The sequence below is a fragment of the Pseudorca crassidens genome, chromosome 4, assembly GCF_039906515.1.
Source record: "Pseudorca crassidens isolate mPseCra1 chromosome 4, mPseCra1.hap1, whole genome shotgun sequence".
NCBI classification, from domain to species: domain Eukaryota; kingdom Metazoa; phylum Chordata; class Mammalia; order Artiodactyla; family Delphinidae; genus Pseudorca; species Pseudorca crassidens.
In genome coordinates, this window is record NC_090299.1 from 68223983 (window position 1) to 68247603 (window position 23621).

Below are 23621 nucleotides of genomic sequence, written 5' to 3' on the forward strand. Positions count from 1 at the left end.
AAGACCATTTTTTTTTCTTCAGCACTATATGCTCAGAACCCAGGACAGAGCCTGGCACATAACAAACATATTCAATAAATGTTCACTAAATGAATGAATGCTGAATTGTTAAAACACTTTAAGACTATTGTATTCCTTTTGTGATGACATTTGAGATGATCTAATTAAAGAGAAGTTTTCCTCCTTGGACTTAAACTTGGCAGTGAATGTGGCTAAGGTTGACCAATTTCTGTCTCATATCAATTAAACCTTTCATGGGTTTTTTACTCGAAATTCAGTCATTAATGAGCAGCTGCCCAGGGCAATGATAATGATGATGATAATACATTGCCCTTACACCGTCTCCCTTATCCATGGGAACCTAAGTGCTTTACCAACAATAATTAACATAGCTCTTATGGGAGGTAGGAAAGTATAATTAACCATTTACAGATGAAAATGGAAATAGAGAGATATTAAGCGACCATCTCAGAGAGATGTAGTAGGTCAGCCATTTATTATTTTCAAAATGTCAGCCTTCACATCTTATTAAGGCTTGAGAACAGTGAATGACCAATATCTGTTAACTGTTCAAACCATAAGTTTGTCTCTCTTTTAGAGATGTTAATAAAATGACAGAAATGAAGGTAAATTTTGAAATTCATCAATCAATGCACTCCTTGAGACCTAATCTGAATTCTCGTTCAAACTGATGGGTGCTAATAGGTTAAGGAAAGTATGCATCTCTTGAAAGTCTTCTACATGAGTTCCCTTGGCTCATGTAAATTTAGGAGTGTAATAATTATTCAATTCTCAAGTCAAAATGATTGTTTTATCACGTTTTGTTCCCTGTTCCCAAAACTCTTTTGCTTTTTTCTCCTCATTTATAAAAATGGCCCCACCCCAGACACTAAGATCAATATGGATTCTGTCAAGTGATCTGAAGAATAATTGAGTTACAGTGATTCACCATCAAGATAAGCTTATTTTGTGTTTGATTTGATCTTGTTTTCTCCTCATAGTGATGAAAACTCTCCATTGATGTGTGTGTGTTTATGTGTGTGTGTGTGTGTGTGTGTGTGTGTGTGTGTGTGTGTGTGTTTCAGGAACACTAAGTATTTGTTTCCCTCTTCTTTTGTTAATAGTATACTTGCATCAGGATATTTCTGACACAAGTGACAGAAAACTACCCCCAAATGGATATAAGCAAGAACGTTTATTGGGTCTGTTAATTAATTCAGTGGTAGAACTGGCTTCAAGTTTGGTCTCCTTGAGGTCAAAAAGTGTCACCAAGATCTAGTTTTTTCTCTCCTCTTGTTCAAGTCTCATCGGTGTATTGGCTTTACATGTGGTGGCAAGATGACAGCTACTCCTATTGCAAATTTTCAGGTTCAAGTTCAGTGGAGGAGAGTATTGCCAACATCCTCAAAGCCTCAGAAGAAATTCCATTGTACCATACTGGCTCTGATTGGGTGACCTGTTCATCCCGACCAACCCTTGTCCAAGGCATGCTATCCAGTGCATTAGGTTGGAAAAATTAGAGCCCACCCTTGATGAGGGGTTGGAGTAAATCATCACTCAAACCATACCTCTGGTTGTAACATTACAATACTTACCTTTCTCCTAACCTTTAGGGACTTGATCCTTCACCCAGTGCAACTCTATGATTGGTCATACAGCTGTCAATCACAGTACTCCACAGTAGCAGTGCCTCCACCCCCCACCCCCACCCACAGAGGCTTGATCATAGTGCTTATCCTCCCATCTAAAGGATAGGTCCAGTGAGTGACCAATGCCAGTTAAATCAATGTCTATCCCTGAGAGTTAATCTCTTATAAGAGGCAGATAGAAACTCAGAGATAAGCTAAGGTGAGAGTTTGAGAAATGTATTCATAGAATGTTGGCTTAGTTTTAGGCACTGAGATTACCAGAACTTCCCTGGTTTCTGCAGCCTCTCCACTGATTCTGTGATTTATCCTAGTATCCCTACAAAATCTTGTTGTTGTTGTTTGTTTAAATGAATTTTAGTTCTATTTCTATTACTAACAATAAAAAGTCTTTGGTAACACTCTTTTGTTCTTGAGACTTCAGTTTCTTCCTAGTTCCAGTAAGTGGGCCCTCATCTTGCTTTCCTAGGTCTCAGTACCTGCTTTGAAACATTGCCTAGTTAAAAAGCCCTTTTGTATTTTGACTGTGACATATTTTCAGACTTACAGAAATAAATTTGTATAGTAGTCCAGAGAATTTCTTTATACCCAGATCACCCACATGTTAACATTTTACCATGCTTGCTTCATCCTTGCCTTTCTCTACGTATACATGATTTGTATAAATTCAGACTAAGCTGCATACTTGATGCCCCTTCACCCCTAAATCCTTAGTGTGTTCTTCCTAAAGAAACGGTGTATCATCTGCTTAATTGCCGTAAATAAATCAGGAAATTATTGTAGACCAATAATAGTATCTAACCTATAGTTTTTATTCAGATTTTGTTGTCTCAGTTATGGTATTTATAGCAAAAAAAAAAACAAAAAAAACAAACAATCCTGGATCACACCTCCAGTAGTCTTATTTCTTTAGTCTCCTTTAATCTCATACAATTCTTTACTTTTTCTTTTTTCCCTAGCATTGGCATTTTTGAAGATACAGGCCAGTTATTTTGTACTATGACGAATGATCCTGATTTGTATCAATGCTGATGCGAATCTTGATCACTTGGTTAAGGTGGCATCTGCTAGTTTCTTCACAATAAAGTTTACCAACTTTTTCTTTGTAATTAATATATATGTTGTGGGAGGCGCTTTGACTAACATTCTTTCACTCCTCATACTTTTACTCATTTTTGCCTCCCTAGGTCTTTATAAATGATGTCCCTTCTCTACTTCACCAGTTTCCTCTGAGTGATCATCTACTTGCTCTCACCTTGCTGTCCCTGCTACCACTCACTCATATGCACAACAAATGTCCTGTTTCTGGTGCCCCTTCTGTAATCGGAGTCTTGCTATGCACTAGTGCTGACTGCCCTTTGCCTGGCATAATCTTAGGCTTTTGCCATCACCTTAGGCATCTTGTCACTCATCTGCTGGATTTGCCATTTTGCATTTTATTGAAACTAGCCTCTATTAATGCCTACTTATTTCTGGCTTTATCCTCTAAACAATTGACTCTTCCTAACCAATTTGATGACCTTCTATCTGTAGCTATAACCTCCCCCAATTGTTTTGTTTTGCTTTTATTTTTAGACCTTCCAAGTCTCCTAGCTATCCTAATCTAGCTAATCTTATCTTCTTCTGATAATAGAGAAATACATGTCAGCCTCTGGCTGCTCTACAGCTGGTAATTAATAAACATGCAAAATATTGTAGAGCGATTCTACTGTCTGGCAGTAAAGATGATACTATTTCCCGTAGGCAACCTTTGTATCGTACTGTTTTTAAATTTGAATTTTACCATAAACTTGTGAAATCTAATCTATATGGTTATATAAGTTACTTGCACAGAGGAATGCGCGATATTCAATCTTGAAATCTTCATGAAGAAAATTGACCAGCTGAAGCAATGGGGGAAATCAAAATTTGTTCTGGGTACATTTTCAGTTTCTGTCTTAAATTCAAGACAAGGTCAGGATACTGGGATGGTGGAGAAGAAGGATTCTGCTAACCCAAGAAGACAAGTGTAATGTAGAAATAAGAACGCTTTCTATCACTATCATAGCAAGGAAATTTAAAAAAAGAATTCACTTGGGATTATTTCTGTAACAGTTTAGTAACATTTCTTAGGATTTGTGAATTCTTGATGTTATTTTTATCATCTTTTATTTCTTTGTGACAAATAGCAATAAAACTCTTAGTTACAACTGTGACCCTCTGTAGAGGAACAAAAAGGGGAAAGCTAAAGAAAAGGGCTCCTGTTCTAAAGGGTGATACCGATGACAGGAGGAAAGAACAGGTTATGTCCCCGATGCCTGAGAAAAGGCAGAAAAAGACATTGCAGAGAGTTGTTCTGGTCTGAGAAGCTGTCCTACGTTTACCCATAAATGGTCCACAAGGGCTTCCAGACACTGAACACTTATAGATGATTTAAAACCCAAAGGATTATGACTTCTTTATTCATGTTTGTGCTTTAGCTACAACATTATCATAGATTCTAGATTCTGTGTACTTGCCTTTTGGGGAGTTTTATAGGCATTTTTCATATTCTCTCAGCATCAGTGAAAAAAGATAAATGGTGTTTTTACTTCTATAGGGTTATTATTGCAAAAGTGAAGAGTTTTGGAGACTACTTTTCAGTCTGTATACTCCATAAGCACAAGAGCCTGTATTGTTTACTACAGTGATCCAGACATAGTGCTAGTTACATGGCATATGTAGCCAATAAGTATATGGTTACTCACTAAGAGGCTTGGTGGCTGCAGATTATAGCACTTTGCCTTTGTTTTATTTCCCCCTCTAGTAAGGATCTCAACAAATCATAGTTTTAACTCTGTGAAAAGACATGCAAGAACTTAAAGAACTTGACATACCCATTTTACAAATTGTTGAAAAAACTAGTTTAGGAAGGTTATAGACCGAGTCAAACATCTGTTTATTCTAAACTCTGGAATCCAACTACATACTGAAAAAAAAAGGATAACTGGAGCATATTAGGGTGGGCTGTAAATTAGTAGAATTTGGAGGCTGATTTCTTGCCCTTATCCCCAGCGTTCCCTTTCTACAAGGGCAAAGAGGAAAACCATGCCAAATACCAGACCGAATGGGTGATGTTCATGTCTGTTCTCTTTCCTACTTGTAATGGAGCTGCTCCCAAACTTCACAGAGAGCAACCTTGTCTAGATTTATACTTTTAGTTAAGTGCAAATTCTAACCTTAACTGTTAAGAAAGTTGCCATATTATCAATATTAATAACATCCAGCCTGGAGAAAAATATGAAGAGTCTTCATGATTGACTCTTCCTTAGCTGACCAGGGTTTAGAGACAGACCCTAAGGGTTACATTAGCGCTCTCCATACTCACCTCCAGGATTTTATCTCAGTGCCCCCATTTGGGAGACCGCAATCCCAGATTTGTAAACCTATTGTTGCATTTTAACCCTTCTCAAATCCTAATTAAGTTATGGTTTTAATGCAAAGTAATTATGTTTACTTACAGACCTATGATTAATGCAAGACACAAAGCAATTAGCTGAAGAGAGACAAAAATATGGTTAATATCTTTGACATACTGGTCCTAGGCAGAATCAACAATATCTGTGAAATGTGGACACTTCTGCACAGATGGTTGACGTGGTTGTCATAGAAACTGCTTGTCTTGTCATTACTGCAGTCTCCAGACATCTGTTCTAAGTTCAAACACTCATTGACATGTGCATTCATTTGGTCAGATAAGATGTCTTATCTCAGGCACCTTTATCATCCATGAGTATGTTGACTCCCTTTAAATAATGAAACACCAGTTATAAATTCGTAACCACAGGTGTATCAGCATCTAGAGCTTTGGTTGATAATCGCTAATAGCATCACTGAGACTTAATTGTGTCTACTGTTATATAGATTTTATAGTCAACTATGAATTATTTGCAATAATGGATTAAAGCTCTGGGATTCAAGAAATATGAATAGTTTCATTTTTTACCTAAATGGAAGAATTCTTGAAATTGAGTTTTTACAGATATGCTCGAATATAGCCCCAAAGTGTTTGATGTTGGAAAAATTCACCACACTTCAAATAAAGAATGAAATTATACTAGGAAGATCTAGTCACAGAGAACTAGTAAAGATATTTAATTTCCCCCTTATTTATTTGCTTAAATTTGCTAACTGTTTCAGCCATTTCTAGGAAAAGATAACATTAGCCTTCACCTTAACATATTGAGCAGAATAATACTTAATTTTGCATGACTGTATTTAGCATTTTAGGAAATTTAGCATCCCTATCCTCCAAATGCTAAACACTAGTAGTAACTCTCTGCCCTGGTCATAGTAGCAACCAAATATGAATCCACACATTTCCAAATGTCCCCTATGTAGAGCATGGGATAGAGCGGGAGAGGTAGTACCACTCATGATTGGAAACCACTGTAAAGGTCTTAGCAAAGATGTCTTTTCTAGTTCTGTCATTTTCTCAACAGATGATTCTTACCTTGTTACATTTAAATTTATCTGCTGTGAGTCTCATATTAATTGAAGTCTGGAAGGTAACAATTGCTTTAAGATGTCAAGAATACTATAAGAATGTCAGGAAAAGAACAAAAAAGGAAAATTAAAAAGATTTGGTACCCTAAAAAGAAACTGATAAGGAAAAATGTCACTAGATTACTAAACACTAAATAAAATTGCATAGAATAGAATAGTTAAGGATTTGTATTTCTCTCTGCTAAAGGTAGCGATAATATTGGATTGGGTTATTTGTTAGACATAAGATAAATTGATGGCAGGACTGAGAGTCTGTGTTGTATGAGAGGGATTCACAGCAATTGTAGAAGAGATAAGCTGATGGACCAGAAGGAAATATCTTATGATTTTATACCAAAGAAATTTGGATGAACAGGTCTTTTGGAAATGATACCTGGTGATGGGGTGTCTCATATTTTGCCTGAAGTTGAAAATTCATGCAATAAAATAAATAATTGAGTATAATGAATAGCAGAAAAGTCTTTTTCTCTTATCCACCCAAAATTCTGGCATATTTCATTGATTCATGATTTTCTGCTGTTGAATGTACAATAAAGAATTCCCACTAAACATAATTACTATAAAATATTTGTTGCCGTAATTATTGTCTCAGTACACGATAAATAATAATTGATTAAAATAAACCCAGAGGAGGCTAGAAATATAATAGACCTTAGAGACAGTCTAACATCACTTTCTCTACATAGGAGAGGAAATTAATGTTGAAAGATATTATTTAAAACAGTCCCTTAGCTACTTACCTGCAGAAACTGGCTGAAATTTTGAGATATATTTTGAACTGAAGTGACTTGGGAGTCACCAGATTTCTGTGTGATTAAAATGTAACTATTTCTTAGGATGTGCTCAGAAATGAGGCTCAAGTGGGAAGCTTTGGAATTCAGAGGCCAGGGCTTGGTAGATGTCGGTTTGGGAGACTATATCAAGTTTGGGACACTATATCAGGAACTTTTTCTTAGCCACTGAGCATCAGTTAATAATGGCAAGAGAGAGGACGATATGGAAGAAAGCTGACTAGGGTAGAAGAAAAAGTGCTGTGCCATGTTACTGTTGAAGATTATGATATTTCAGTAGCATCAGTCTGGATAACTATGTTTTTTCATTACTGTGTTCATTACTTGGGAGTAGCCATAGAAATGATGCATTTTTTTGATTTAGGGCTAAATTTTGATGGAAATAAGCTGGTGCTAGAAGGATAGGATGTTATGATCAGAGTGAGATCTTTTAATTTAAGATTTCAGAAGAAGAGTTTTTGGGTGATAACATAGTCCAGAATGTGGACACCAGAGTGGACAGGGGAAAGGAATGGGCATGAAATAGCTGGAATTATGGAAACCAGAAAATAAAGGCTCAACATTCAGATAACTTTGTCACTTGGTCATTAGTTTACTGAGGATGGGGGGGGGGTAAGTGTTGGAATAAAAAGGAAGATGGCAAACCAGGAGCCAAGGTCACTGATGAGTCAGTGAGATTGATAGGAAGCTACAAAGACGCAGAGGAGGAATAGTGAGGATGAAGGAGTGATGGTCCAAAATGAGCACTATGAAGTGGACGACTGCCCCGCAGTTCCCTTGCTTCTGGACTCTGAAGAAAGTAGGATATGGGAGACTGAGAGCTCAGCACTTAAAAAGGGTTTTGTAAGGAAAGTAGTATTTTGTCTGCCAGCAGTCTTCAGGAAAACTGAAGCCTCTAAGTGTTTCAAGGAAGGGACTTACTACAGAGAATCAGAGGCTTACAAAAATGGGGAAGCTGCTCTGTTCATTCAGGAAGTTACTACAGAAAAAAACTTGAGGAAACCACTGCTAATAATGATAGCTGCCCTCCGACTGGAAGTGGGAGATTAAGAGGAGGAAGCACCAACTCCACTGGATATGTCTCAGATGCACAGTCAGCTGAAGGCCAACCTACTAGTGCTCTTCCTCTAGCTTCCAAGTCTTATACAAATGACTCTTGTTAGTGGACTCTAAAGCAGAACCCTGCTGGCCAGTGAGTCTGGAAATCATTTTCCCAACCTCTGTCCCTTATGATACGTGATGATGTGCTGCTTAGCAGGTGGAAATAATAGTACTGAGTCTGAACAGATAATATCAAGAAGTATGTTCAAGTAAGATGAATTAAGACAAGGAGGTAGAAAAGACATTAAGAATAGATTAAATATAGAGACTTATTTGTCACTGTGAGACAAGGCCTAAAAAGGTCAGAGGAAAAGTTTTACAAGAGAGAACAACAGTGGGAAATTGTATCCAGACCAAGGAAGCATAGAGCAGTATGACTGTGAAACTTTATGGGACCAGAAAAAGACTAGAGGGAATCATTTTTTGGATGTTAATTAAATATCACAGCAAAGTGAGGCATGGTAGGACTGATTTCAAGTTTCCTTGATAAAGAAAAGTTTTCATTAGTTTTTTTTTCTAATGAAAAGGAAAACTCAGGTCTTCTGGATGAAACTGGCAACTTGGATTGTTTGTATATCTATAGCAATTCTAACCTGACAGGCCAACAATGAAAGAGTGACTTTCTAGGATCCTAATTATGTGTTAGAAATGGTGGCAACTTCTGAAAAATGGCAACCTACTTCTAATATACTTCTAATATAAATGGAAGTTAATTTTAAAGGTCTTTGTTTTTTTTTTAATTCAAAATTCTGCAAAACATTAACACAACATGTGACTATAAAAGAGGAGGCTATGATGTGGTGCATGAATTAGATTATATTGTTCCAATTACTTATGAGTCCTTTGAGGGGATTATGATTCCTCCTCCATTAACCTGTTTTTGGTGGGGGAAAAAAAAAAAGAGTGAACACGTGCTATCTATGAACAAAAATTTAAGACGCATCACATGTTTCCACAAACCTTTTTTCCTCTGTCACCAGCCAGCATGTCCTAGATAGGGGCTGCTCTCTAAGCCTGAGTCCCTGGATGAAGACACGGTTATAACTGACCAGTAATAAACTGACACGAGAAGAAAATCTGCTTCCATTTTTGTAACTACAGAGATTTTGAGGTTGTCTGAAACTGTGCTGATACTTCTTTGAATGGTATACATTCTATTTTCCAAATATACAGTATACATTCTAATATTTCCAAATAACTATGAAAAAAATTTTGCACTGGCTCACCTGATTGTTCAAACCAGCTTCTATATACAACTGATGAATAGCTTGAGCTATGTGAAGTCTGGATATCATTATAATATTATTGAGCTGTTTTCATAGAGTAAGCCCTGGTCACCCTTAAGTATTAAAGGTTAGAACATCTACTCATTTTTTCTACTACGTTTGCCAAATCAAGGTGAGAAAATTTCTGTCCTGTTTGTCTTTTATACTATTAGGTTTGGCTTGGAGGCCAGAATCCTGGGGTGAGTCACAGACTGGTTTTCTAGAAACCTGGGAACGCTTGGTTTTGAGAGCCCTTTCCTCTTTGGAGCTGAATTCTATGATGTCTACCTTGTCTCTCTCTAAGTAGATCAGCTGCCCAAGATATTGATTCTTCTTCTCACCTTGTCTTTAAGAATTTGTTCTATCAGTCCTCATTCTATTCTACTGCTCCCACCCTCCCAAATTTTAGTTATTCAGTCATTGACACCTGTCCAGATCATCTTGCATTTGCCCATTTGAACATTTCATCAGCCTGCCCAGTTTTCCTATTTTAAACAGACTGTGACTTTATTATCTCTAGTGATTGAGATCTCTGTGCTTCACTCTAAGCCTCTGAGTTATAACAACTGTTGTGGGTAAATGTAATACAGATGCTTTAGACAGTTTGATGAATGTTTTTTAATCAATGTATTCAAAAGACCCAAGGCAATTAAAATCTCAAATTTATCAAGTTTTTATGAATTTCTGAGATGTAGTAATATCATAATGTAAAAACTATGTTGGTTGAAAGGTATTTCACATTGATTCTTGGTTTGGTAAATAATGGGAAAGCAAAAACAATGATATATATTTAAAAGAGGTATACATAAACTTGATAAGATTACTTCACTCAGGTAAAACAATATGAATAAGTTCAAGATTATGTGATATGTTATTTTTTAACTCTTGTCTAGTTGATATTAAAACTTTCCTCCACTAAAATAAGATAGCAAGCGGGGACAGACTTGCAACCATGCCTTTTAGACCAAAGCAAATGTTAAGAATTCAGAGTAGCAATGCATTAAACAGTGATACTTTCAAAAACAAAAAAGTTAGCAGAATAGTGTTACTAAAAACTCGCAGCGTCTGTAACACACCATTAGAGAGTGTGACTTGAGTAATGAAAATCGAAAATGTGTTATTTGAACAGATGTTGCAGCCTACTTAGAGAGGTATATCCGTTCACCTATGTGTATATTTGTCTTCAAATGGCCAGGCTGACCCTGGTTGAAAACAGAGCAAATCCTTTTTAATAGAGACACACCCAAGTTCAAAATGGTTTCTGTTGTGTCCTCACTAGTGCTTGCATTCCATTAAAGTGAGCCTACTGGAACAAGCAAACTGAAAACTCCAAGATTCATAAAGTTCTTGAAAGATTTTGAAATTTCATTTGAACATAATACAGTATGGAATCCACACATCGGCTGTTAAAGTCTTTTTTTTTTTTCATCTTCGTTGGAGTATAATTGCTTTACAATGGTGTGTTAGTTTCTGCTTTATAACAAAGTGAATCAGTTATACATATACATATGTCCCCATATCTCTTCCCTCTTGCGTCTCCCTCCCTCCCACCCTCCCTATCCCACCCCATTAGGTGGTCACAAAGCACCGAGCTGATCTCCCTGTGCTATGTGGCTGCTTCCCACTAGCTAGCTATTTTACGTTTGGTAGTGTATATATGTCAATGCCACTCTCTCACTTCGTCCCAGCTTACCCTTCCCCCTCCCCATGTCCTCAAGTCCATTCTCTAGTAGGTCTGTGTCTTTATTCCTGTCTTACCCCTAGGTTCTTCATGACATTTTTTTCCTTAAATTCCATATATATGTGTTAGCATACGATATTTGTCTTTGTCTTTCTGACTTACTTCACTCTGTATGACAGACTCTAGGTCCATCCACCTCACTACAAATAACTCAATTTCGTTTCTTTTTATGGCTGAGTAATATTCCATTGTATATATGTGCCACATCTTTATCCATGCATCCGATGATGAACACTTAGGTTGTTTCCATGTCCTGGCTATTGTAAATAGAGCTCTAATGAACATTATGGTACATGACTCTTTTTGAATTATGGTTTTCTCAGGGTATATGCCCAGTAGTGGGATTGCTGGGTCATATGGTAGTTCTATTTGTAGTTTTTTAAGGAACCTCCATAGTTTCCTCCATAGTGGCTGTACCAATTCACATTCCCACCAGCAGTGCAAGAGTGTTCCCTTTTCTCCACACCCTCTCCAGCATTTATTGTTTCTAGATTTTTTGATGATGGCCATTCTGACTGGTGTGAGATGATATCTCATTGTAGTTTTGATTTGCATTTCTCTAACGATTAATGATGTTGAGCATTCTTTCATGTGTTTGTTGGCAATCTGTATATCTTCTTTGGAGAAATGTCTATTTAGGTCGTCTGCCCATTTTTGGATTGGGTTGTTTGCTTTTTGTTATTGAGCTGCTTGTAAATTTTAGAGATTAGTCCTTTGTCAGTTGCTTCATTTGCAAATATTTTCTCCCATTCTGAGGGTTGTCTTTTCATCTTCTTTGTGGTTTCCTTTGCTGTGCAAAAGGTTTTAAGTTTCATTAGGTTCCATTTGTTTATTTTTGTTTTTATTTCCATTTCTCTAGGAGGTGGGTCAAAAGGATCTTGCTGTGGTTTATTTCATAAAGTGTTCTGCCTATGTTTTCCTCTAAGAGTTTGATAGTTTCTGGCCTTACATTTAGGTCTTTAATCCATTTTGAGCTTATTTTTGTGTATGGTGTTAGGGAGTGTTCTAATCCCATACTTTTACATGTACCTGTCCAGTTTTCCCAGCACCACTTATTGAAGAGACTGTCCTTTCTCCACTGTACATTCCTGCCTCCTTTATCAAAGATAAGGTGACCATATGTGTGTGGGTTTATCTCTGGGCTTTCTATCCTGTTCCATTGATCTATCTTTCTGTTTTTGTGCCAGTACCATACTGTCTTGATTACTGTAGCTTTGTAGTATAGTCTGAAGTCAGGGAGCCTGATTCTTCCAGCTCCTTTTTTCTTTCTCAAGATTGCTTTGGCTATTCGGGGTCTTTTGTGTTTCCATACAAATTGTGAAATTTTTTGTTCTAGTTCTGTGAAAAATGCCAGTGGTAGTTTGATAGGGATTGCATTGAATCTGTAGATTGCTTTGGGTAGTAGAGTCATTTTCACAATGTTGATTCTTCCAATCCAAGAACATGGTATATCTCTCCATCTATTTGTACCATCTTTAATTTCTTTCATCAGTGTCTTATAATTTTCTGCATACAGGTCTTTTGTCTCCTTAGGTAGGTTGATTCCTAGATATTTTATTCTTTTTGTTGCAATGGTAAATGGGATTGATTTCTTGATTTCGCTTTCAGATTTTTCATCATTAGTGTATAGGAATGCCAGAGATTTCTGTGCATTAATTTGTATCCTGCTACTTTACCAAATTCATTGATTAGCTCTAGTAGTTTTCTCATAGCATCTTTAGGATTCTCTATGTATAGTATCATGTCATCTGCAAACAGTGACAGCTTTACTTCTTCTTTTCTGATTTGGGTTCCTTTTATTTCCTTTTCTTCTCTGATTGCTGTCGCTAAAAATTCCAAAACTATGTTGAGTAAGAGTGGTGAGAGTGGGCAGCCTTGTCTTGTTCCTGATCTTAGTGGATATGGTTTCAGTTTTTCATCATTGAGGATGATGTTTGCTGTGGGTTTGTCATATATGGCCTTTATTATGTTGAGTAAAGTTCCCTCTATGCCTACTTTCTGGAGGGTTTTTATCATACATGGGTGTTGAATTTTGTCGAAAGCTTTCTCTGCATTTCTTGAGATGATCATATGGTTTTTCTCCTTCAATTTGTTAATATGGTGTATCACGTTGATTGACTTGCATGTATTGAAGAATCCTTGCATTCCTGGAATAAACCCCACTTGATCATGGTGTATGATCCTTTTAATGTGCTGTTGGATTCCGTTTGCTAGTATTTTGTTGGGGATTTTTACATCTATGTTCATCAGTGATATTGGCCTGTAGTTTTTTCTTTGTGACATCTTTGTCTGGTTTTGGTATCAGGGTGATGGTGGCCTCATAGAATGAGTTTGGGAGCATTCCTCCCTCTGCTATATTTTGGAAGAGTTTGAGAAGGATGGGTGTTAGCTCTTCTCTAAATGTTTGATAGAATTCGCCTGTGAAGCCATCTGGTCCTGGGCTTTTGTTTGTTGGAAGATTTTTAATCACAGTTTCAATTTCAGTGTTTGTGGTTGGTCTGTTCATATTTTCTATTTCTTCTTGATTCAGTCTTGGCAGGCTGTGCATTTCTTAGAATTTGTCCATTTCTTCCAGGTTGTCCATTTTATTGGCATAGAGTTGCTTGTAGTAATGTCTCATCATCTTTTGTATTTCTGCAGTGTCAGTTTTTACTTCTCCTTTTTCATTTCTAATTCTATTGATTTGAGTCTTCTCCCTTTTTTTCTTGATGAGTCTGGCTAGTGGTTTATCAATTTTGTTTATCTTCTCAAAGAAAGTCTTTAATGAAGACTTAATATGTTCCATAAATAAAACAATACATTCTTTGAAAAGAGAAATGACTGATTAATTTATCTTTTTGTTCATGTACATGACATTTTTTTCTAGTTATTTTTTATCTGTAGCTTTTGTATGCTAGATATTTCTCATTTTGTGTTTTGTGGTGAAACTGTTATTCAGCACTTGAATTTATAAAACGCACCACAAACATTTCATCAAAAAAAAAAAAAAAACGTTCATTTTAACCATTAGTCAAACTTGTATATCCATCAAGGCTAGGATTTAGGATATAAGTGATTGTTCCATACTTCTATTTATTCTTTTGTTGATGCCACAGAAGTACTTAGAAATTTAAGAATGTTATATCCACTTATATTTTCCAAATAAAAAGCCATCAAAGGAATATATGTGAAAACTCATATCAAATAGTTTTTAAAAAGGCTAAAGGAGATTGGTAGAGGGATCCCAATGTCATTAGTAGAGGGATCTAAATGGCAAGGCTGCTCCATGTTACTTTTTAAATTAATAGTGAAAAGATTATAGTTCAAATTCTTGTTTTGTTAATCTTATGCTTTTTTATAGTTAAAAGCATTTCTGTTTCTATAAAATATAGTATATTAGTTTATCATTTGCTGCCTAGCAATCAAAATTCTAATTTTAAATATCATGGTACTTTTTACAAGTCAAAACTAAAGCAGCTTTCTGGTGTTCACTGATATTTTTATTCTTATTTTTCCTAAACCTATTGAATATACAAAATTTTCACAGTCCATGTTTCCAGGTACCTGCTGCATCTCTTTTACATAGCAGTTATTGTAGATATTTATGCTACTTTTCAGAGTCATGTTTTAGTTATTTCTGATTACCACAGACTGTATGAATGAATGATGTGTAAACTTTGTATTTTTGGAAGGTATGAAGAAATTCTGATATATTACCAACATTTGGCAAAAACTAAAATCATTCACAAAGCTATATTCAAATGGGTAAATGTGTTCCCTGGCCCAGATTGCATTCATCTTGGGCTTGTCAAAGTAAAATTGCTCTGGACAAAGACTTTAAGATTATTGCAATATAAGAGAGATCTGAAATCACCCTGAGATAAAAGGCGGGGCATTTTTTAAGCATTGGAGTGAGCTAATAGAAAAGGACTGGAGGACTTGAGGGTAGAGGTTAATCAATGGGATGTGTTCAGCCCAATGAATTATTCCTGATTTTGTAAACTATTTTTCTTTGATTAGGCCATCTTTGTTTGCTAATTAACAGCTGTAGGAGTTTGGTTCTTACCCTCCCACAGAGATGGGGAGATAGGGGTACTAGCTCCTTTAATATTTCATCAGGCTCAAAACATGTTGTTTGAACTAAGTCTTATACACATTTGCTACTGATACTGGAAACTCTTACTCCTTTTACTGTGACCATGACTCGCTATGAATCATGGGAAATTTATGAGACTGAGAACTTTGGCCAGGGTTTTTGTGGAGATTTTATTGGCACAAGACATTGTCAGCCTAAGGAACCATGTTTTGTTCCAGCACAAAGCCTGATTTAGAGATACCCATATTCATAAAGATTATAAAGCTGCAGTATTTTAATAACTTTCTGAGTTTCTCCTTCCCAGTGTTAAGGCAGCGCACAGAACAACAATGTGGAAGGAGGTGTTTCAGATGCTGTCTTGTTTGTGTACTTTGTTTTATGCTTTGATATTTCAAGGTACACTACGCCACCACTAATACATTTAACACTGAGCGCTGACGACAAGTAGCATACATTTTAGAGCTCAGAACGGCTGGTTTCTCACAGCGATTTTGGGAAAATCAGTGGAATGCTCAAGCAATTAGCTAAGGCAACTGTAAGGACAAGCAAACAAAGCCATTATGCAAATTTTGAGTCTTTCACAGTTAGTTGGCTTTAAAGCTTTTTGCCCTGGGATGGGAGAGAATGTTTTTTTCCTGGAACAGCAACTTTTAATAATCAACTCTGTAAGATTATTAATATTCTTTGTTATTAATACTATGTGTACTGATCTTAGTAATTATCATTAACACTAATTCAGGTATTTTGACTTTCCCATTAACTTTTCTGCAATTTGTTTCAATTTCCAAATTTGCACATTTATATCTATTCCCCTTATCCCCATTCCACACTACCATCATTGAGTGCCCCCAAATGGCTCATGCTGTCACATTCCCCTACCTGACACCAGCCATGTACTTCCTCTATCCTTTAACAATAACTTTCTGCTCATCTCCTTAACCCTGACGTAAAGGAAGACTGGCCTCTACAGTGTGTATCTTTCTCACTTAACTTACCTTTCCCTTGGACTTTACTAATCAGAAAGCAATCTTACATAATGTAAAGGAAACATGGACCCTTGGAGAAAAGGCAAATATTAAAAACAAAACACAACAGAACACACAGGAGTAAAGAGCAAGGAGAGTGTTGCTGTTATTTCTGTGAATGATAAACACAGCACTTTCTAGCGCTTGCGAGCTGTTTTCTCACCTGACATGTGTAAAGAACAAAAGGGAAGAAATGAAGAAATACAGAAGTTAAAATACCTATGGTATCTGCACAGTATTTCCTCTGAAACAGCAGAACCAAGTGGGAATATGAAAAATTTTGGAGTGTTAAAAGTGATTCAATATAATATTTCCTTACCAGTGACTTAGTGATACATTTCATTTCTTACTCACATTGTTCTTCTTCAATATTTATTCAAGAAGTATTTGTTAAACACTTAATTTTTCCCAGACATTATAGAAGATTCCTGGATATACAATTATTTAGAAATAATTCCTGCCCTTAAGTAATTTAAAAGTAGCAAGAAAGATGGTGAGAGAGTAGGTAAATGTGATACAGAGAGATGAGTGCCTTAATAAAGCTAAGTGAGGGAGACATGAGAACAATTAATAGGGATGGTGAACCAAGTTTTGGAGCAATCAAACAAAGACTATCTCGGGTAGATATTTCTAGTAACACGCTTCCGCAAGCATACGTGGGTTTCTCTGTAAAATGTTACTTTTGAAGTTTCATTTCTAGTATTTGTGTATTTAATTTTGATTACTTTCCCTCAATTGCTCTTTGAAGGGCTTGTACTCATTTATGCTACTACTAAATGTTTTATACCCTCACTAAATATTGGGGCTCTGCATGGACCACCCCAAACTCCATGTGAGTTGCTTTCCTCCCCTTTGAAGTCCCAAACGTTTACTCCGGACATCCTCATTTGTCTTTGGCTGAAGATTGTATTTGAGGTGAAGGTTTCAGCCATTTTGGCAAGTTACTCAGTTTTCCTGGGGCTCTGCTCTGTATACAGAAGGTATACATGTTATTAAACTGCTTTTCTCTTATTAATCTCTCTCATGTCAACTTAATTTTTAGACCAGCCAGAAGAATTTAGAAGGGTGAAGGAAAATGTCCTCCTCCCTGACAATATTAAGGAATTATATTATGCACACTCTACTGTGACAGGCTCCCCTCCTCAGCCCTATTAATAATATGTAGTGCACAATTCGGAATACCTATAACCTTAGCTTAATCTTTCTAAAAACTGCACATATTTCTCTCATATGGCTCTACAATAATTTATGTGGTCAGTCCCTTATTATACATATAACGTTCTTGGCATCTACAGAGAAGAATGTAATATTTTAACTTTTTGACAAATATCACTGATTATATTAAATTCCTGATATTGAACTATTTGTCTCCTTATTTTAAGTACTACTGGTTTTAATTTCCTCATATTTTATTTCAGATTTTAATATATTTTCATTTGATTGCTTATTTATGCTTTCTTCATGAGATTAGTCTGATTATTTTTTAAAGGTTACAATGGTGTTTTGTGTTGAGCCATTTTTAGAGGGTTTTTTTTGTTTGTTTATTAAGGGAATGTTTTGATATCTTGATATGACAGAAGAGTTTCTATTTATGCCTATAATTTATTTTTCTTATATCTTCTCTTTTTATTGTGCCTTTAAAAAAATTGCTCACTCTATCTTTGTTGTATTCGAGTTGGTATGTGTGTGCCTGTTTGTTCATTTTTAGAATGTGAAGCTTTTATAATTTACTTTCTTCAAGTGGTTTCTTCATAGCTATTTATCAGTAATCTTTAAACTATTTTGATCATATACCACTATTAGTAAAAAAAAAAAAAAAAAAAAAAAAAAGAAATCCAAAAAAGAGTCCCAATACATATACAAATTTTTATATACTTTTTATATGTAAAATTCTCAGTATTTATATTAAACACATGAAAATAAAGTTCTCATTCTGGGTACAAACAAATACAGATAGAAATGGCAGTATTTAATTTTGATACTCTGGGGAATCTTCTTCTGTACTTCCTGTGGTATAGCGAACACTGGATCTTAATGTAGTCATTTTAGGCCTGATCTATTGACTTCACAGTCTAGAATAAGGTAATGTGTGTGCTTTCATGTCCTTCCAGCTTACCCAACCTTAACTATCTGACTGCATTATTATTCCTAAAGCTTCCACATCCAGTTACCTTGTTTCTAGCTCATCTGATGGTGCCATACACCTTGAATGAAGTACGTATACCTCTTTTACTGAACTGATCAGTTCCAAATGGTTTCCATTGAATTCTCATTCCTTGTTCTGAAAAAATAGGGTTGTAAGTTTATACTAGAAGCTTTTCTAACTGATCTCCACTTAATGCTTCTTTTAACCCTTGCTTTTCTGTTCTCTCTATAAAACATAACTGATGGATGTCTACCATGTGTGAAACACTTATTTCTAGGTGGCCCTGATGTATCCTGCTCTGGCAAATTATATTTTCCAAAGATGGATGAAACATCCCAGATGCTCTTCTACAATCTGACCTTGCCAACCTGCCACTTCTGACCTCTCTGCTTGAATCTGGGTAAACAGTATGTTGCTCTTGACCAATCAAATGCAGTGGAAATGATGTTGTGTAACTTACAAAACTAGGTTAGAAAAGGCCATGCAACTTCAGCTTGTTGTCTTGAGACATTCTCTTTAGTGACAGTCAGGGGCCATGGAGGAAGCAAGACCATTATGCAGGAGAGGCTACATGTAAATCCAGAATATCCATAAATCTTTTTTTTTTTAACCTTTATATTTAGAAGTTCCTTCACCCTCCCCTATCTTTTTTTTTTCTTGCTGAATAATTAGCTCTCTGTTTGTATCCCTCTGTTGTTACAGAATGTCTTTGTTGATATCTTTCAGCTATGCCTGAAGTTCTTACTTTTATGGATGTCATATTTTCTTCTATGGCATGTTTTAGTTCAAGGAATAGTAATTGTAGTTTTCACTAGTTACATACATATGTGCTCCTCAACTGCCTTTGATTTGTGATTTTCTCTTTCTAGTATGGTGATTTTACATAGATATTTCTAAACTACTTGTATTTAAATCAAGGTTTTTCTGGGATCAGATCATTATTCTGTAAATAATGCTGTATGTGTCTGGAGAGTTAGGAGTAATTACAGGCAGTTAGAGCTTCCTTCTGTGGTCTATGGAAACTTTCTCGTTGACACTTGCCTTTTTTGACTTGATTTAGCTTCCTGTAAGTTGAAAGAATGAAGTCTTGTAGGTTTTTTTTGTTTGCTTGTTTTGTTTTTTTAACAGTCTCTCCTCTGATACATCCTTATTTTCAGATGACAAAAATTGGCAGGTGCAGAGCTTCTTGTAACTTAGAATTTTCCCTCTTTTCTAACATGAAGATAGCCTGCTGGCAAACACAGGTATAATTGCCAATTTCCAAATTCAGTGCAGTCTTTCTGCCATGCCAGGGTATTAAACCTATTTTAGGGAGTATGATATTGTGGCTTATAAGAAATCTGTATTTGGTTTTAGTCACTGTTTCTGGCACCAATCTCCTAAAACTCCTGGAATGTCCTACGTGATGAGAGCAACAAATGTGTCTTTTGTTATGTTAATGATATTACTTTTGGACCTCACTAAGGATGGAGGTTTGTTGCCTGGGGAACCAACCACATGAGTAGAGGATTGGAACTTTTTCTTCTACCCCCTGACCTCCAGGGAGGGGAGAGGGACTTGAGGTTGACTCAGTCACCAGTGGTCAATGACTTAGTCAATCATGCCTGTATAATGAACCCTCCACAAAAACCCAGAAGGATAGGGTTCAGAGGGTTTCCAGTTTGGTGAACACATCGTAGGGCAGGGAGAGTGATGTGTCTGCAGAGAGCATGGAAGCTCTTTGCCCTTTCCCCTACCTTGCCCTATGCATCTTTTCTATCTGGCTATTACTGAGTTATATCTTTTTTATAATAAACCAGTGATCTAGTTAGTAAAATGTTTCTCTGAGTTCTGTGAGCCACTCTAGCAAATTAATCAAACCAAAGGAGGGCTTGTGGGAAGCTCTGATTTATAGCTAGAACTCCAGGTAACAACCTGGACTTCTGAATGGTGTCTGAAGTCTGAGGAAGTTGTTGTTGGAACCTCCAAATTGTAACCAGTTGGTCAGAAGCAAAGGTAACAACCTTGGCTTTCAACTAAGGTCTGTAGTGGGCATTGGATGGGAGACTTGTAGGGCTGAACCCTTAAACTGTGTAATATGATGCTACTTCTGGGTAGATAGTGCTAGGATTGAGTTGAGGTGTAGGACACCCAGCTGGTGTCCAGAGCATCATTTTTTATTGGTGTTGGGGACCTCACCCTCAATACACACACATTGGAATTGAGTCTGGGAATCCAAAACAGGAATACTTCCAGAGACAGACCCTGCTTTTTATTCATGAGGTCCTTTTTGTAACCTTGTAGGAAGGGAGAAAATGACCATCCACTTGATTTAGAATGACAGTTTTTCTGGAACATTCTGAGATATAAAGCTAGGTAATTATAGAGATGTCTCAAGCTTTTCCCGTGGCCTGCCTGTGAAGAGATTTGCTTTCTACATCTAATATTTTATGTCCCTTTTAAAAAATATAATTTTATCATTAACCTGTTAATCATCTCTCATTAACTCCAAGTTCTAAGTAAAATAAACTTAGGTAGTGCCTTGCTGGGTAGCTTCACTTACTTTAGAAAAATCTTTGCCCTGAAAACTAGGTCTAGAGGAATGTAAGAATACTAGACTTTGCAAGTTTAAATTTTATGAACCTTATTATCTTTGGCAGTTATTCTTTTTAACATATGATTTGTGATTTTACTTATTTACTGTTTCATTAAATTTTCTTTTCTTTGGTTATAGCTTAGGCAGAAAATAAAAATTTCTGGAGTCTCATGTCATTTATTGTGTAGCCACCCCAGATTTTCATTTTAAAGAAGTTCTCTTTGATCATTGATTATTGGGGGTAGAGGAAGAGAAGAATGAGGGTTGCAAGACTAGTCTGAAAGCCTTTAATAAGAGGAGGTATGGACTATTATGTTGGCATTGGCAATAAAGAGAATAAAAATAATTTGAGACATGTTGAAGAAGTAGAACTGGAAGAATTTCATGCTTATCTTCATGCTGGGATTAAGGGAGAAAACAATCAAGCATAAAAATCAGTTTGGTGTTGAGACACTGGGTTGATTTCCTGCCATCTCCTGGATTATGGAACTCAGAAGAAAAGTATATTATAAGAGATAATGAGTTTATCATTCAAAAGAGTAGTCTCAATGTCTGAACATCAGTGTGGTGACTTATTTTACCCCCAGGCAACATTCATCAATGCCTGGAGACATTTCCATTTTTCACAATTGATGGCTTACTGCTAGTGGCATCTAATGAGTAGGGGACAGGAATGCTGCTGAAAATCCTGTAATGTACAGGATATCCCCTCAACAAAGAATTATATAGACCAAAGGTCAATAATGTTGAGGTTGAGAAACTATGCTGTAAGTAGAAATGTCCAACAGGCAGGCAATTTAATATTCAGGTTTGGAGTTCAATGGAGAGACCAATTTTAGAGCCACAGTTTTGGAAGAGACCTCTAATTGACCACTGAATCCCATTTTTTCTTACTAGATACACAGATAGACTTCATTCCTTAGTATTCTTTCTTTAGGTGAGCCTTTGTGATTTAGTTCTAACCAATGGAATTTGAGGGAGAAGGGAAGGAGGGAGAGAGAGAATGAGGGAAAAAGGGAGGGAGAGAGAACTCAAGATGAAATCATGGAAGCCACGGTCTTTTATAACCTAATCTGGGAAATGGCCTGCCATCACTCTGCGTATGCTATGTGGAAGACGAGCCCTAGTGCACTGTGCATGGGGACTAGTTAAGAATGTGAATAACAGAAGGTAGAGATCATTGTGGGTCACTTAAGATTTTAAGGATTGTCTACCACAGAGGTTTTTTTTTTTTTTTTTTTTAATTTATTTATTTTTGGCTGTGTTGGGTCTTCCTTTCTGTGCGTGGGCTTTCTCTGGTTGCAGCTAGCGGGGGCCACTCTTCATCGCGGTGTGCGGGCCTCTCACTGTCGCGGCCTCTCGTAGTGGAGCACAGGCTCCAGACGCGCAGGCTCAGTAGTTGTGGCACACGGGCCTAGTTGCTCCGCGGCATGTGGGATCTTCCCAGACCAGGGCTCGAACCCGTGTCCCCTGCATTGGCAGGCAGATTCTCAACCACTGTGCCACCAGGGAAGCCCTACCACAGAGGTTTATCCTTAATAGTAGTATATCCTTTTGTCTTTCATTAAGAATCAGTAGCATTCCTTGCATGGGAGAGTTTGGTTTGGAAAAGAATGAAAGGGTAGTGAAAAGCTGACACAAATTGTCATGAAAAGTAAACACTTTAAGTATTTGCTATAAACTGAACTGTGTCCCTCCAAAATCCATATGTTGAAGTTCCAACCCCCCAGTGTGACTGTATTTAGAGATATGGCCTTTATGGAAATAATTAAGGTTAAATGAAGTCATAAAGGTGGGGTCCGGATCCAGTAGGATTTGTGTCCTTATATAAAGAGACAACAGAGGGGTTGTTCTCTGCCTGCCATGTGTAGACACAGCAAGAAGTTGGCCAGGCCATCTACAAGTCAAGTCGAGACCTCTGACCAGAACCAAACCATGCTGGTGTGCTGATTTCAGACTTCAAGCCTCAAGGGCTGTGAGAAAATAAGTTTCTGTTGTTTAAGCCCCCTAATCTGATATTTTGTTATGACAGCCCTAGCTAACTAATACGGTATCCATTGGAAGGTTCATCCAGTGCTATACCAGAGTAACAAAGAGATACATCCTGAAAGGAGTCATTGTCATGCAGAAGAAAAGCCATGTCATAGGTGTTAAAGTAACCAGAATAGGCCCAAGATGGAGTTGCTCATGCTAAGCCCATGACAACAAGCCAAAACTAAGTTTCCATGCTTAGCTCTCCCAGAAGAGGAAGGCCTAGTTCAGCTTACCAGTGCTTTCCTGTTCAGCACAAGCTACCTAACCCAGCTCCAAGACTTCCCTTTGCTCCATATAAAGTTACCCAGATTTTGGGCTTCCCTAGTGGCACAGTGGTTGAGAGTCCGCTGCCGATGCAGGGGACACGGGTTCGTGCCCCGGTCCGGGAGGATCCCACATGCCACGAAGCGGCTGGGCCCGTGAGCCATGGCCGCTGAGCCTGTGCGTCCGTAGCCTGTGCTCTGCAACGGGAGAGGCCACAACAGTGAGAGGTCCGCGTACTGCAAAAAAAAAAAAAAAAAAAAAAAAAAGTTACCCAGATTTAACCAGTCAGCAAATGCCCAGAGTAATTTACTTCTTCCTGCTCACTTTGGTCTATAAAGCTCTCTCACCTTGTACGTTTCTTGGGAGCTCCTCTCTATGTGCTTGATTCATGAATCACTGAATAAAAGCCTACTAGATCAGTAAATTGTGGAAAA